Genomic DNA, 14,350 nt, shown 5'->3' with positions numbered 1-14,350 from the left:
GGACAGACAGATGCAGATAGCACACGGTGTGCGGTCCGCATTTTTTGCGGACCCATTGAAATGAATGGGTCTGCATCCTATCCGCAAAAAAAACAGAACAGACATGGAAACAAAATACGTTCGTGTGCATGAGGCCTTTAGGGTCCATTCACACGTCCTGTGGGTGTTTTGCAGATCCACGAATCCGCAAAATACGGACATCGGCGATGTGCGTTTCCGCATTTTGCGGACCACACATCACCGGCACTTAATAGAAAATGCCTATTCTTGTCCGCAATTGCGGACAAAAATAGGACATGTTCTATTTTTTTCAGGAACGGAATTGCGGACTCGGAAGTGCGGATCCTCAATTCCGGATAGAAATGAATGGGTCCGCAATTCTGTTCCGCAAAATGCGGAACGAAATTTGCGGACGTGTGAATGGACCCTAAGGCTGAGTTCACATCATTGTTATTTTTCCTGTGCACGCAGGAATTTTTCTTTTTCCATCTAAAATAACGGATCTCAAATGGAAATGGCTCAAACGGATGCCAAATGTGCATAATGGTGCACAGGATCCGTTTTTTTAACGGGATCCATTTTTTCTTTATTTTTTTGTTCTTTTGAAGGATCAGAAGAACGGAAAAATAACGGTGATGTGAACGCAACCTTAAAGGAGCACTCTGGAAAAAATGATACTCTTGGTTATGCTTAGTGCAGGGACAGGAGGCGTGGGGCATTCTCTCTTCATTTTGGGGGTCTTGTGTCCCTGTTCTCATGATCTGGGGGGACCCAGAGGTAGGACCCCCTGATATAATAATTATTCCCTATCCTGTAGACAGGATAACTTCTCACTATCAAAATACCTTTTTATTGGGTCACCAAGTGGATTTCCGACTACCAGCCCCTGTACAAAAATTAGGCGCATCCTCAAGCAGTTTGTGCTGGTTGGATCAGTTTATAGACAACATTTCTGCCTAGAAATGGCGTAAATGTTTGCGAATGTGCAGGGGGCTGATTAGTCGCCCCGGACGGCGCAGAGATGTCCATGCAACAAATTGGCCTAGCACTGTAAGTAAATGACCCCCAACGCAGTCAAAAGAGTGAACTGATCTTAAAGGGATTGTCTCATCTCAGACAATGATGGCAGATCGCTATGATATCCGACAGGTACCACCTCTGGGACCTGCTCCTATCCCCCCAAAGTATAGGACAGTGAGTTCTGAAATTAGGCGAATGCTGGCTATGATTTTTCCAGCAGTCCTATGGGGATGAATGGAGAGGTGACTCTACATTGACTTCTATGGGACCTGCAGAAAGTGGCCCCCTAAGTGAAGGACAGCGCGCCGCGCATGCACAGCCCCCTCTTCATTCACTGCTATTGGCCAGCACTCGCCTATTTTCAGAACTCCCATACCGGTGAATGGAGGCCGGCCGTGCTTGTGCCGTGCTTCACTTTGGGGGGCCATATGCCATCAATGTCTGAGATGGTTTAACCCTTTAACTTTGCTTCAAAGGAGCAGAAAGACTTTAGACAATAAATGCCAAGTAGGGGATAATCAGAGGTAGTGACTTCGACATAAGGCTACATGCACACCATGATATGTATCTTGTGGTCTGCAAACCACGAATCTGCAACATACGGATACCGGCTGCGCGCTGGACGCAGTAGTAGAAATGCCTATTCTTGTCCGCAAAATGGACAAGAATAGGACATGTTCTACCACTTGCGGGACACACACAGATTGGGCCCGATAGAAATGAATGGGTCCTCTGTCCTGGCCTTCTCCAGGCGTGCTTGTAGTGTTGAGGGCTTATTGTCTTCAGTCAGCATCGTCATGCCGTCCTATGAAAAGCTGCTGTGACACCCATCCTCTCAGCGTGAGAACAGGGCGCCGCTGGTAGGGAGGGACGCCACCGACATCTTTTATCACAATCAACTTTACTTGTCTTCAGGAAGAAGAAAGGAAATGCATCCACTCCTCCCGCATCAGCCTTTGTATAGAGAGAGCTGCAACAAATGGGTCAGAATTAGGGATGAGCGAATCGACTTCGGATTAAACATCCGGAGTCGATTCGCATAAGACTTTGTTCTAATACTGTACGGAGCATTAGAATGTATTGGCTCCGATGAGTCGAAGTTATCGCGAGACTTCGCGCAATAACTTCATAAATACATTTGTACTGTAAAAAAACATTTCCACGTGGAACCGAACCCGAGTTTGGGAAATGTTTTTTTTACAGTACAAGTTAATATACTGTAAGCAACAGATCGATGCAGACCTTGTGGTTGTGCGGTTGTGCGGTTGTGCGGTTGTGCGATCCATGTTTTGTTTTGTTTTTCTCTTTTTGGGATTGCAGTAATAATAAAGCACGGCATAGTTGGGGCTCAGGGGGCTGACTATATTCGGGCGTGCTGAAGCTGGACTATAGTTTGCTCCTGGGCTCACAGGACTCTAGAACTAGAGCAAAACTGTTGTTAGAGAGAAGTAAGTGTCATCAGATCGCTTGTAAGGGAGAAACGGAGTCTCAAGTCTCTGGTCAAAGATCCGTCAACAAGATTAGGCCCAGTTCACACAGTTATTTGATCAGTTATTTCTATCGGTTATTGTGAAGCCGACTCAGAGATAAGGTATAAGGGCTCATGCACACAAATGTATTTTCCTTCCGCTTCGTTTTTTTTTGCAGGCCGTATGCAGAACGATTCACTTCAATGGAACCGCAAAAACAACGGCGGGTACTCCGTGTGCATTCCATTTCTGTATTTCTGTTCCGCAAAAAAGTAGTGCCTGTCCTATTATTGTCCACAAATCACGGTCCGAGGCCCCATTCAAGTCAATGGGTCCGCCAAAAATACGGAACGCACACGTAACACATCCGTATTTTGCAGATCCATACAGTAGAAATGCTATGCCCAGACCATATTGCTCATGTGTTTGGTGATTAATAAGTTACTGTTTCCGTTTCCGATCCGCAAAAAACGGATTGCATACGGAAACCATACGGATATGTTTTGTGGTATTACGGAACGGGAGAGGACTTAAATCAGAGAGAAAAAAAAAACCTTAGATATGGAACAACTGATCCATGAAAAACGGACTGCAAAACAACAACGGTCGCGTGCATGAGCCCTAAGGGAAAGATTTGCACCTGTTGGAGCTTCCTCCCAGCAGTGTATTTGGTGACATCACCGGCTCCGATGGGTGGGCATTAGAGGTGCCCATTAGTGCCAGTGACATCACCGGGCTCACTGCTAGGCAGAAGCCTCCACCTAGCAGTCCCTATGAAGAGCCCGTGATGTCACCGGATCTCCTAAAAAAGCCTTGGCCCTGTGCAATCCAGCGCAGAGCAACAGAGAATGAGATGTTCGGAAGGGGGGGGGGGGGGGGGGGGGGGGTGAAGATGAAGATATGTCTGGACCCAGACAACCCATTTAATGACATTTATTTACACGTACAGTACAGACCAAAAGTTTGGACACACCTTCTCATTCAAAGAGTTTTCTTTATTTCCATGACTATGAAGGCATCAAAACTATGAATTAACACATGTGGAATTATATACATAACAAACAAGTGTGAAACAACTGAAAATATGTCATATTCTAGGTTCTTCAAAGTAGACATCTTTTGATTTGATTACTGCTTTGCACACTCTTGGCATTCTCTTGATGAGCTTCAAGAGGTAGTCCCCTGAAATGGTCTTCCAACAGTCTTGAAGGAGTTCTCAGAGATGCTTAGCACTTGTTGGCCCTTTTGCCTTCACTCTGCGGTCCAGCTCACCCCAAACCATCTCGATTGGGTTCAGGTCCAGTGACTGTGGAGGCCAGGTCATCTGGCGCAGCACCCCATCACTCTCCTTCATGGTCAAATAGCCCTTACTTTCAAAGTTTTCCCAATTTTTCGGCTGACTGACTGACCTTCATTTCTTTACTTAGCTGCTTTTTTCTTGCCATAATACAAATTCTAACAGTCTATTCCGTAGGACTATCAGCTGTGTATCCACCTGACTTCTCCTCAACGCCACTGATAGTCCCAATGCCATTTATAAGGCAAGAAATCCCACTTATTAAACCTGACAGGGCACACCTGTGAAGTGAAAACCATTTCAGGGGACTACCTCTTGAAGCTCATCAAGAGAATGCCAAGAGTGTGCAAAGCAGTAATCAAAGCAAAAGGTGGTTACTTTGAAGAACCTAGAATATGACATATTTTTAGTTGTTTCACACTTGTTTGTTATGTATATAATTCCACATGTGTTAATTCATAGTTTTGATGCCTTCATAGTCATGAAAATAAAGAAAACTCTTTGAATGAGAAGGTGTGTCCAAACTTTTGGTCTGTACTGTATGTAGTGTATGTCTGTATAGCTCATTCTCTATACGCGGCGTTTGGTGACGAACCCGCTTTGGGCTGTATGAGAATATCATCCGGTGGTTGACAACTTCTATGTAAATAAAGGCGTAGTACCGCCGGAGGATTACGGGCTTTATCCTCTCCCCGGCGTATCCAGTTCAATGTGTCAGGTTTAGTTGCAGGATAAATAGCGACAGAACAGGGAGCGGGGTCCGACCAGGTTTCACAGGCAGATGCCTTTACACAAAACCATCTGGCAAACAAGGACATGTCAAAGTGATGCGGAAGAAAGCGCGCTCTGTAGTGTTACATTGTACAAGGTAAAGATCCAGCCTCGTCCTATGGAGCCAGCGATCGCCGCCAGGAGACTTTGTATCGGATTTCTCCATTCTATTGTTGGAGACTTGGCAGCGCTGCGCTGTGTAGGACGAACCCATCCCAGGGATGGGAGCGAAACCTGTCGTGTTCCCGTCTAAGGCCACCTGTCTGAACAGCGCTCTGGACGGGCAGCGGCTGAGAGTCGGTGTGTGTCAGTGTTTGCAGAGCTCTCTGACTCAAGCATCTATGATCTGACATACAAAGGGAGACTTTGTGCTTCCTCCCTGGGGTGTTACGGGCAACATGTAGGCGAAGCTTTCATCCCTAACATCCAAAGGAGTGTCACTCATTGACGAAGCTTAATTCCTAATGAGGGATTTAAAATGCGGGTTCACTTTTATTTCGCCGTCTTTTCCCATCTTCATTTCCTATGCCATGAATGCCCGATAGGGAAGGGTCCCGCCTCTAAGACCCAGGGGGGATTCTGACTCGGAGAATGAATATATAGAGAAGGCGGCGCACGTGTCGAGCTCTCTCCATTCAAGTCTATGGGAGTTACAGAACACAACCTACCCCCTTTATGGGCTCATTGCCCAGGGTCTGTGTTTTCTCACCTGTGGTTTTGATGTTTGTACTTTATAATCATTCTGAAATGGAAATTATTTGTCTGTGCATTGACTTTATGCTATCTGAATAAGAAGAGCTGCAGTGCAAAGCATGGTGGACAAGGCAGCTATATAAGCCACTGATGGGAGAGGAGAACCTTATACTCCAGCAGACGAGTTCCCTAAGATGGAATCACTATCTGTGTTCTAATGAAGCAGAATTATAAAGTAACCAGATACATTTAGGCTACAGATGGCGACTTAGGTGCCACCATGCTGAATGCTGAAATGTCACCTGCTACATACTGTGACGCAGACGCCAAACATATCCTCCAACAGCCCCATCTGCAGGGGCCATCTGTCCCAGGAACTGGACCTCAAAAGCTCATGCATGAATGGGGCAATTCTAGGTGAATTTGAGGGTGAAAGTGTCCCATAATATGGGGTATTTGGAAAGCACGTGTACACTGTGTGGTTTCAGCCGTGGCCACTTTTTTCCCACTGATCTGCCTTTAGTTGCTTAATTTTAAAATGAATTAGGTAACGGTGGATCAAAGTCAAATCGGATTGGGCGTGTTGAAATCTGACAGCCTGATCTAGCATGCATCTCTTAGGCCTCATGCACACGACCGTGTGCCAGCCGTGCCCATGCCGCAAATTGTGGTCCGCAATGCACGGGCACCAACCGTGTGTCAGCTGTCTTCGGACGCGGACCCAATCAATTGAATGGGGTCCGCGATCCGCATCAGACGGTCCGCGCCGCAAAAAAGTAGTGCATGCACAGACAGAAAAACCCACTGAAGCACTTCGTAGTGCTTCCAATCCGTGCCTCCGTTCCGCTCCACACTGTATCTTCCGGATTGTGGACCCATTCAAGTCAAAGGGTCCGCACCCGTCATACGGTGTGCACACGGCCGGTGAACGTGTATTGCAGACCCGCGGATGGCGGGCCGCAATACGGGCATGGACCTGCAGCGACCGGACCGCAGGGGCAACACATGCGTTACGGTGGGCCGATGGGGGTAGTAGTTCATATACTCACGGTTAGCAGAGCCTCCCTGGGCCGGCAGTGCAGCGGAGGGAAGGACAGGACTAAATCCTCCGGGGCACTCTCTATTGCAGGGAACACCAGATGGAAGTTGAGGTGCCCTTGATGGTGTAGGTGTTTAAGGTGCTTTTGTGGCTGGGCCCCTGTTTGGTGACGCCAGCACCATAAGGTGCAAATGTTGAGGGTAGTAGAAAGGATGAGGAGTCAGTTGTAGTAAAACAGTTGAACATTTACTTAAATCATATGTCTCAGGACCGTTGGTACAGTTCATCAGTACAGTGCACTAATATGGCATAAAGGATTATTCCGAAATTAGTTTAGCTGTAATCCTTACAACAGGTCTGGCAATTGTCAGATGAGGAGTTTTCCTAATGCTGTTACGTTACAGGAAAGACAAAAGTTCTCTTCTTAGATACATAGTTCTACTTTAAGTCCAATCTCTAGCACTCAGGTACTGAATATAATGGTTTCCTTACTTTTATATTAAGGCAATCCAATAAGGGCGTTCTCCCTCGTGGCAGGCAAACTCTCTGCTACATTATTTTTATGCAGTATGCTCTCCTGAAGTATTCAGGTTCACTATGTCCCAGAAGGCATTTAGTGAAAAAATACTAATCATCCATTTGTTTCCAGGTACCTTTAAGTTTCTCCTGGTCCCTGGTGCTTGTGAAGTCCCTTGGCTAGACTCAGCTCTAATCTTCAGTAGACTTTCTCTATATTATTACATTGACTCACTTGTCTGTGCTGGGCTGCTGTGACTACTTGGTCTGTCCTCTCCAGGCTTGATCAGGGTCCAGAGGAAACAAAGGCAGCTACATCTTGGACTGAGCATGAGCACTCTCCTACTACTTTCTTATTAGCACACCCCAAGTTATATATAATATGTGGCGCCAGCACCACCTAAGGGCGAATAAATGCAATGACAATGCCAGCCTGAACTTAGGAAATACAATACATTAAACACATATACAGAAATTTAAGGGGACCACTTATACACACATAAGTGAGATGCTGAAGACCTGCTACGGTCGTGTGCATGAGGCCTTAAAGGGGTCTTCCAGGTCATCATTGCCTGTTTGGTGGGGGTCCGATTCCAGGCACCCCATCAATCGTTTTTTGGAAGGGGCTGTTGTGCCCTGTGTCCTCTTCCCCAGCCTGTCATATCGCGTCCATCAGTTCAAGTGAAAGGAAATTAGCTGCAATACCCAGCACAGCCACTATACAACGTACGGCGCTTTGCTTGGTATAAGATGAAAAGGCAGCAGTCAGACCCCCACTGATCTGGCATCGATGACGGTTTGCAAAAAATATGGATGATGTCCGTGTGCATTCCGTATTTTGCGGAACGGAACAGCTGGCCCCTAATAGAACAGTCCTATCCTTGTTCGTAATGCGGACAATAATAGGACATGTTCAATTTTTTTGCGGAACGGAAATACGGACATACAGAAACGGAATGTACACGGAGTAACTTCTTTTATCTTGCAGACCCATTGAAAAGAATGGTTCCGCATACGGTCCGCAAAAAAACGGAACAGGCACGAAAAGAAAATACATTCATGTGCATGAGGCCTTAGGCCTCTTGCACACGGCCGTTGTGCTCCCGTGGCCATATTGCGGTCCGCAAATCCGGAGATGCGGTGCGGAACAGAAGCACGGAACCCCGCGGAGTGCTTCCGTGGGGTTCCGATCCGTGCTTCCGTTCCGCAAAAAAAATAGAACTTGCTCTATCTTTTTGCGAAAAAAGGACGGATCACAGACCTATTCAAGTTGAATGGGCCTGGATCTGTCCCGGGCCGCCGCACGGACGTTGCCCGTGCATTGGGGACCGCAAATTGCGGAACGGAACCACAACAGCCGTTTGCAAGAAGCCTTATCCTGAGGACAGATCATGGCTTGCAGAGATGCAGTGTAAGGGCTCATGCACACGACCGCGTGCTGTCCAGGCCCGTATTGCGGCCCGCAATCTGCGGGTCCGCAAAATACGGGCCCCGGCCGTTCTGGCACTACATCATGGATCACTTGAATGGGTCCACAATCCGGAAGGTCAGTGCAGAATGTATGTAGTGCTTCCGTGGAGTTTCTGTCCGTGCCTCCGCACTGCAAAAAAGTAGTGCATGCACCGTTGGATGCGAATCGCGGACCCCATTCAAATGAATGGGGTCGTGTGCATGAGCCCTAAAGCATGGTGAAATAAAGCAGCAGCCTGACCCTGCTAGGAGACAGGACATGACAATAGACAATGCAGCTAAGCCATAGTCCTATATCTGTAACAACCAGAGCGGATTATAGGTATATCTCCCTGACGCATAGTTTTCTGGTCGGATCGCTGCTATCGTTGCTTCTATGGGCAGTTTTATAACCAGCAGGTTACAGTAACTTATGTCTACAGGATAATTAAGGTAGCGTTATGTCATACATGGTAATTAAGTGCATTAACTGTATGTTTTGGACACTTCCCAGTTCCCGCTCTCCTTGTGTGAGGCGTATTCGCCGCCAGCCCCTATATAGGGATTGATACATTCGTTTTTATCTTGCAGATGAGGTTGCTTTTGCCTGATGAGCATTTCCACCTTAAATAAACACATTAGTCCTCGGGGCGCCCGTACACGTGCCAGCAGCGTACGCCACGGTTTTGCGGTGCATCCTTTTGGTCTTGCAGCAGGTACAGGTAAAACACACAGGGCCCGGTTCACACACTGCAGACTGGATGGGTTGGTTTCTTATAGATTCAGTGTAAGAAGTAACATCTGCATACAGTTACATTGTGTCAACTTCTCATCATATTTAAAGGGGTTGTCCAGGATTAGAAAAATATGGCTGCTTTCTCCCAGAGACAGCGCCACACCTGTCCATGGGTTGTGTCAGGTATTGCAGCTCAGCTCCATTGAAGGGAATGGGGCTGAGCTGCAATACCACACTCAACCTGTGGATAGGTGCAGTGCTGTTTGTGAGAGAAAAACCCTTTAGGATCTCTGCTTGCTCTCAATGATTGGGAACATATATACCCAGAGTCTGAAAACCTGTTCAGACCTAGTCTCACAGCTGAGGGTTTGCTACAATTATATCCAATCTAGACACTCCTCTGTGAGCTAAACATCCTGGACTGATACATTGTAACAAACCATCAGCAGAGAATAGAGATGTGTACTGCTAATGTGTTAAGCGGGCGTGGCCTGCACTGCACCGTGGGCCTAGGCCCCGCCTTTGGTGCACTGAAGCCTTCATTTGAATGAATAATAAAAGTTTTCTTATTACTGGGAAAAACACAGCCAAGTCTTTTCACAAAGACAGGTATCATTTTGATCAGCAGAATCAACCCTACCAGGGAGTATATCTGGTTTATTAGGGTTGATACCTAGCAGGGAATTGCAGCTGCCCCTATTCATTTCAAAGGGGCTGCCCTGGGGTTGGCTGCAGGCCCCTGTACAGTGGGTGGCCGGGGCCCCGCTGCGCGGGCAAATACTTCACTAGGATATGCCTCCATTGTCCGATAGGCGTGGGTCCCAGCTATCTCCTAAACGGAGCCCCAAAAGCAGTGGAGGGCGCACTGCGCAAGCACAGCCGCCCTCCATCAATTTCTATGGGGCCGACGAAAATAGCTCAGTGCTGGTTGGGCTATTTCCGTCGAGCCCATAGAAGCGAATGGGAGCGGGGGGGGGGGGGGGGCAGTAATGCGCGTTGCGCTCCCATTCACTTCTATGAGGAGAGCGTTTGGTGGTGGCCGGACTGGAGTCCTCCAGCCACCACTTCGGCCCACTCCGTTCTCGATATAGGTGCGGGTCCCACTTCACACAATGGGGGCATAGCCTAGCGATATGCCCCCATTGTCTCAGATGAGACAACCCCTTTAAGAGGCCGACCCAGCGGACCATGAAATGTTGGCTTATAGCGAGAGACCGGAATACCCCTTTAAGGGGACAGAGCTAATTGGTCGGAAATAATGACATTGTCACACCTGATGCACCAGGTATCACTATAACTTATCTGTGGCCACCTACCGTCAGTGGTTCTCAATAGGAGAAAGGAGCAAGTGAGGCCGGGGAATGCGCAGTGGATGGCGGCAGCCTGTGAAGGCAGTGCGCTGGCGTGTCGTTACAAGCTGGCCGGGTGACTGCCGGCTGATCAGAGCAACTGGCAAAGGGGCTTTCCACCAGCAGTGATACTGATTAAAGCCGGGGGGCTCCTTTAATCATATGGATCCGAGGGGAGAAATCCCAGGACAACAGGTGTATGAGCAGGGCACAGCAGGGCGGCATCCTGCTCTGTGCCCATAATCTCCTCCATTCCTATGGGATTCTGATGCACACGTCCCCTCTGCTCTGCCAGGATCTGTAGGGTTTTTTTTCAGGACCCAGACACTTCTTTTAATGTTTTGTAAACCACAGAAGAAATTAGCCCCCCCCCCTCAAAAAAACTCCAAAGAACAGTCCTTTACAAGAAATCATAATATGAAGCCCCCCTCTCTGACTTCTTCTCCTGTGTGTCAGTCTTCACTGTGACTGTGTCATTCTATTGATCAACCAGGAAGGTAAGAATGTGTCGTCTATAATACGTATAGTATTGGCAAAGGGGCACTAAGGCACTGCTACCACGTGCGCCCAGTGTGTACTGAAGTGCAGAGAGCTGAACCAGACCCCGAGCCTTGAGCAGGAGATGGAGGTCTCTATATGAGGATCTGCCTACTTCCCAGTCTATAGATGCGAGGTACTGCTGTAGGTGCTCACCTGGAGGAAGAAGAAGAGGTAGTTTGCATACAGTGTGGGCTGTTATCAGGAGAATGTTACTTTGGACTTTGCTGACAGATGTAAGAAAGACATACAGCAGTGCAGCTTCTCTGGATGCCGCTGGACCAGCTTTATATCAACCAAAGCAGCAGAGCAGCATGCATCTCCATCACTAGCAGAGCAGCATGCCTCTCCATCTCCCTCACTGCAGCATGCATCTCCATCATCAGCAGTGCAGCATACATCTCCATCACCAGCAGAGCAGCATGCATCTACCTCACTGCAGCATGCATCTCCATAACCAGCAGAGCAGCATGCATCTCCATCACCAGCAGAGCAGCATGCATCTCCATCATCATCATCAGTGCAGCATGCATCTCCATCTCCCTCACTGCAGCATGCATCTCCATCACCAGCAGAGCAGCATGCATCTGCATCTCCCTCACTGCAGCATGCATCTCCATCTCCCTCACTGCAGCATGCATCTCCATCATCAGCAGTGCAGCATACATCTCCATCACCAGCAGAGCAGCATGCATCTATTCCACTAGCGAAGCAGCATGCATCTCTATCACAGAGCAGCAATGTTCATACAATGCACAGATTGCAGCATATGATCTATCTCTATCACTAGTACAGGAGCATGCATGTCTATCAGCAGCAAAGGAGCACCACAGTATACATCTCTATTACTAGCAGAGCAGCAGTATAGTATGCATCTCTATCACTAGCGGAGCAGCATGCATCACTATCCCTAGCAGAGCAGCATGCATCTCTATCACCAGAGGAGCAGAATGCATCTCTATCACCAGCGGAGCAGCATGCATCTTTATCACCAGCGGAGCAGCATGCCTCTCTATCACTAGCGGAGCAGCATGCATCTCTATCACTAGCAGAGTAGCATGCATCTCTATCTCTAGCGGAGTAGCATGCATCTCTATCACCAGCGGAGCATCATGCATTTCTATCACTAGCGGAGCAGCATGCATCTCTATCACCAGCGGAGCAGCATGCCTCTCTATCACCAGCGGAGCAGCATGCATCTCTATCACCAGCAGAGCAGCATGCATCTCTATCACCAGCAGAGCAGCATGAATCTCTATCACCAGCAGAGTAGCATGCATCTCTATCACCAGCGGAGCAGCATGCATTTCTATCACTAGCGGAGCAGCATGCATCTCTATCACCAGCGGAGCAGCATGCATCTCTATCACCAGCAGAGCCGCATGCATCTCTATCACCAGCAGAGCAGCATGCCTCTCTATCACCAGTGGAGCAGCATGCATCTCTATCACCAGCAGAGCCGCATGCATCTCTATCACCAGCGGAGCCGCATGCATCTCTATCACCAGCGGAGCAGCATGCATCTCTATCACCAGCGGAGCAGCATGCATCTCTATCACCAGCGGAGCAGCAATGTTCATACAATGCACAGATTGCAGCACATGATCTGTGGATATTCCTGCCAACAGAGGTGAAGGAAACCCTGCTGTCAACAGCACTAAGCCTTCCAATATACGCCCCTAATATAGTGAGGCCGTGGCAGAGTGCCAGGCAGCTGGTTAAATAACACCAACAGGATGCCAGGCAAACAGTAAGGACATACCGTGTCGCTGTGTAGAATTGCCCACAGGGAGATCCAGGATATGGAATTAATGACCCGCATCATCTCTGCCGCCAGAACCAACGCAGAGTCGCATACACATATAGCGAGGTGATTATACTGGGAGCTTCAAGGGCCCATCAACTAAATACCAGTCATACCAGGGGCCACCATGCAAAGCATAGTACACAAAGAACCTAGTAGGTGGCTGAGGGGGCCCTAGATGCAACATCTGAAGCCTGTATGAAAACTCCTTTGCTGGAAGAGGTTGGGGGGTTTCAATTGCCAGCAATGGGGGGCAGGAGGTGATTACAAAAATCTGAGTCCATTTTAACTGGAGCCTGGGAATAGTCAGATCAACCTTGGATAGAGGAAAACTGAAGAAAATCATGTTTTTAAGAAAAATGAGGGGCCGTGCATTTAGGAGCAGCTGAACCTCTTACTGGAGTACACAGGTCCTGCAACCTGACCGCCTTTATAGCGATGATGATGATGGTTTTCTATCCACCTTTATGGCACAAACCATAGAAATCCAGACCTGCACTTACAGATATCGTCACCTTCAGCCTCAGCGGGTACAACGCAGCGTCAAAGGGTTTTAGGATCAGAAACTTGTCTGAAAATTATTGTACTGCCACAAAGATGCCTGAGGGCAAATAAAGAAAAGATGTCGTGCAATAAGGGAGGAGAAAATGGGGTTCCCCTCCTGGTGCTGGATTACGCGGCCATACAACCCCGTTATAAGACAGCAGGGATCAGCAGTTTACCTCTTCCCATTCCTTGGAGGTGACAAGAGGCAGCAAGACCCAGGGGAAGGATCTCCTCGCTAAGGGCTCATTCAGAGGAACGTATGGCCGCTGTGCCCATATTGTGGACCGCACAGTGTCGCGGAGGCATGGACCTTGCGGATTGCGGACCCAATTCAAGTCAAGCTGTTTACAGTCAGCAACATGGACACCGCAGCCATACGTCGTGTGAATGAGCCCTAAAGTTGCATGTTGTTCTGGTGCAAAAGCTACAGTTCCTAGAATTTAAATCACCAGAAAAAGCTCCAAGGTGGGAGATCGTAGGACTGAAGCATAAGTAATGTAATGTATATACACAGTGACTGCACCAGCAGAATAGTGAGTGCAGCTCTGGAGTATAATACAGGATGTAACTCAGGATCAGTACAGGATAAGTAATGTAATGTATGTACACAGTGACTGCACCAGCAGAATAGTGAGTGCAGCTCTGGAGTATAATACAGGATGTAACTCAGGATCAGTAAAGGATAAGTAATATATGTACACAGTGACTGCACCAGCAGAATAGTGAGTGCAGCTCTGGAGTATAATACAGGATGTAACTCAGGATAAGTACAGGATAAGTAATGCATGTACACAGTGACTGCACCAGCAGAATAGTGAGTGCAGCTCTGGAGTATAATACAGGATGTAACTCAGGATCAGTACAGGATAAGTAATGTAATGTATGTACACAGTGACTGCACCAGCAGAATAGTGAGTGCAGCTCTGGAGTATAATACAGGATGTAACTCAGGATCAGTACAGGATAAGTATTGTATGTACACAGTGACTCCACCAGCAGAATAGTGAGTGCAGCTCTGGAGTATAATACAGGATGTAACTCAGAATCAGTACAGGATAAGTAATGTAATGTATGTACACAGTGACTGCACCAGCAGAATAGTGAGTGCAGCTCTGGAGTATAAT

The sequence above is a fragment of the Bufo bufo genome, chromosome 7, assembly GCF_905171765.1.
Source record: "Bufo bufo chromosome 7, aBufBuf1.1, whole genome shotgun sequence".
Taxonomy (NCBI): domain Eukaryota; kingdom Metazoa; phylum Chordata; class Amphibia; order Anura; family Bufonidae; genus Bufo; species Bufo bufo.
Note: the sequence above shows the minus strand (reverse complement) of the source record.